General features: G+C 45.9%; 1 non-coding gene across 1 annotated transcript; it reads left to right on the top strand.

Annotated features, from left to right (window-relative positions):
* The first annotated feature begins 2467 nt into the window (after positions 1–2467).
* On the top strand, positions 2468–2539 carry Trnat-cgu (transfer RNA threonine (anticodon CGU)). The gene has a single exon. It is a non-coding gene; the product is annotated as a tRNA-Thr (tRNA).
* The last annotated feature ends 450 nt before the right edge of the window (positions 2540–2989 follow it).

Raw genomic sequence — 2989 nt, 5'->3', positions numbered from 1 at the left:
TTGTAGGGTACAACAGCAGGAGTTCGGACTTTTGAGAGGAGCAACTGAGCCCCTTCTCTGCCACGTAGCGTTCGACGGCCTCCGTGACCTGTTGGAGGGTTTCCCCGATTTGGCGTTCGCTGCCTCCTGTCACCCACAACGTTATGTCGTAGGCGTACAGGCTGTGGTTGAGGCCGCGGATCTTGCTGAAGATTTTCGGCAGGTCGATCATGGCCACGTTGAAGAGAAAGGGGGAAAATACCGAGCCTCGCGGCGTTCCCCTACTAGTCTACTACCCAGTTTTATGTCATCCGACCTGATTTCTCCTATCGTGATTTGAGCTGTGCGGTTCGAGAGGAAGTCCCGGACGTAGGTGTAGGCCTTGCGACCTACCCCCAGGTCCTGGAGGTGCCCCAGGACCGCTTTGTGCGTAATATTATCGAAGGCCTTGGTGAGGTCCAGCCCTAAGATGGCTTTCAGTCCCGTTCCCCTGCCCCGCGCGTCGAGGATTTGATGTTTGATTTGGAGCAGGACGTCCTGCGTGGACAGTTTCGGTCTGAACCCGATCATCGTGAGCGAATACAGACCTCTGTCCTCCATTTGGTGCTTAATCTAGTGAGAACGACGTGCTCCGTCAGCTTCCCCACACACGAGGTTAGAAAGATGAGCCTGAGGTTCTCAATCAGTAATTTCTTCCCGGGTTTGGGGATCATCACTACGTGCTCAGTTTTCCACTGCGGCGGTATGGCAACCCGTTCCCAGCACGCGTTCATGTATACTTTGTTATTGCCGCGATGAATTCGTCATTTAGGTTTCGGAGAATCTTGTTCGTAATGCCATCCGGGCCCGGTGCCGACTTTGTGCGTAGCCTGAGTATTTCGGCCCTCACCTCGGCCTCCGTGATCTCCTCGTCCAATGCAGGGTTTTCCCTGCCCGTGTACGCATTCTGTGGTTCTCGCGTAATGCTTCCTATGTATCTGTTCTGTATGTTACGAATGAGTTCGTCGTTGGTTCCCGCGTAAGTGTGTTCCCGCGTAATTTGACGAGAGAAAGAATAAAGTTCGCCGTGAAGATACAGGCCAACCTAGACGCAGTAAGGGTAAAAGCAGACCAATTCAGGCTGGTGCTCAAAAACAAATATGCAGCTTTAGAACAGGAAGATAAGGACAACATAGAAGTAATGAATGAAACCGTAAATAGGTTGATCTCAGAAGCAGCAATTGAAGTGGGAGGTAAGGCACCAAGGCAACCAGTAGGTAAGCTCTCCCAATTGAGTAACAAAGGACCTAATAAACAAACGGCAAAATATGAAAATGTCAAACTCCAGAGGTCAGATAGAATTCGCTGAACTGTCGAAACTGATCAACAAGAAGAAAGTAAGGGATATCCGAAATTATAACTTGGAAAAGATTGAGGAAGCAGTAAAATATGGACGCAGCTTGAAATCAGTGAGAAGAAAACTAGGCATAGGACAAGGCAAAATGTATGCACTGAAAGATAAGCAGGGTAATATCATCAGCAATTTCGATGACATATAGTAAAGGCAGCGGAAGAATTCTATACTGACCTATACAGTACCCAGAGTAGACAAGCTATTTTCATTCAAAGTAGTGATGAACAGGATACAGAAGCCCCTTCAATAACTAGCGAGGAAGTTATAGAAGGGCCTTGAAAGACATGACCAGGGGAAAGTTGCTGGAGAAGATGGAATAACAGTCGATATGATCAAAGATGGAGGAGATATCATACTTGAAAAGCTTGCGGCCCTTTATACGCAATGCCTCACGACTTCAAGTGTACCAGAAAGCTGGAAGAATGCCAACATTATACTTAACCATAAGAAGGGAGACGTTAAAGAATTGAAGACTTAGAGACCCATTAGCTTGCTCTCAGTATTGTATAAAATATTCACCAAGGCAATTTCAAATAGAATCAGGGCAACACTTGATTTCAGCCAACCAAGAGAACAGGCTGGCTTCAGGAAGGGATATTCTACGATGGATCATATCCATTTCATCAACAAGGTAATAGAGAAATCTGCGAAGTGCAATCAACCTCTCTATATGGCTTTCATAGATTATGAAAAAGCATTTGGTTCAGTAGAGATACCAGCAGTCATAGAGGAATTACGCAACCAAGGAGTACAGGATGCATACGTGAATATATTAGCAAATATCCACAAGGATTGCACAGTAACCTTGGTTCTCCACAAGAAAAGTAGAAAGTTACCTATCAAGAAAGGGGTCAGGCAAGGAGACACAATCTCTCCAATTTTATTCACTGCATGCTTAGAAGAAGTATTCAAGCTCTTAGACTGGGAAGGCTTAGGAGTGAGAATCAACGGCGAATATCTCAGCAACCTTCGGTTTGCAGATGACATTGTCCTATTCAGCAACAATGGGGAGGAATTACAACAAATGATTGAGGACCTTAACCGAGAAAGTGTAAGAGTGGGGTTGAAGATTAATATGCAGAAGACTACCGTGGCGCCGCGGTAGCTCAATGGTGAGAGCATCGCACGCGTAATGCGAAGACGTGGGTTCGTTCCCCACCTGCGGCCAGTTGTTCTTTCATCCATTTTCATTTTCATTAATTTATGATTTCTTTAATTCAGTTAGTAAGTACAAGTAATTTGCGCTATGTTGTCCTTGGTGTCATTGTTTGTTGGCTTCTTATGATATGATTAATACAAATCGGGCCCCTCGGTTCCCTTTCTTCTCGTTCATTACTTACGAGGGCTCGAATCCGGCAACATTGATGCCTTCAGGTAGCATGTGTGGGCTTATTGACCAGTTGCCTCCACCCCCCAAAAAAATCGCAGCATATATCCACGAGGTGAATGATGATGATGGGGCGAAGCTCCGGAGGGATCATCGGTAAACCGTGAATACTCCGAGTAATTCGCCCAGTGTATGATCAAGTAAACACGTGAGAAACAGTGTGTGTATATATACAATACGTTTTGTTTTCTTAGACGCTTCTTCTTAGATGCTTGGTTTGCGCGCGCCGC

The sequence above is a fragment of the Dermacentor silvarum genome, chromosome 1 (genome assembly GCF_013339745.2).
Source record: "Dermacentor silvarum isolate Dsil-2018 chromosome 1, BIME_Dsil_1.4, whole genome shotgun sequence".
NCBI classification, from domain to species: Eukaryota; Metazoa; Arthropoda; class Arachnida; order Ixodida; family Ixodidae; genus Dermacentor; species Dermacentor silvarum.
Note: the sequence above shows the minus strand (reverse complement) of the source record. Positions and strands in the feature narration are given on the sequence as shown.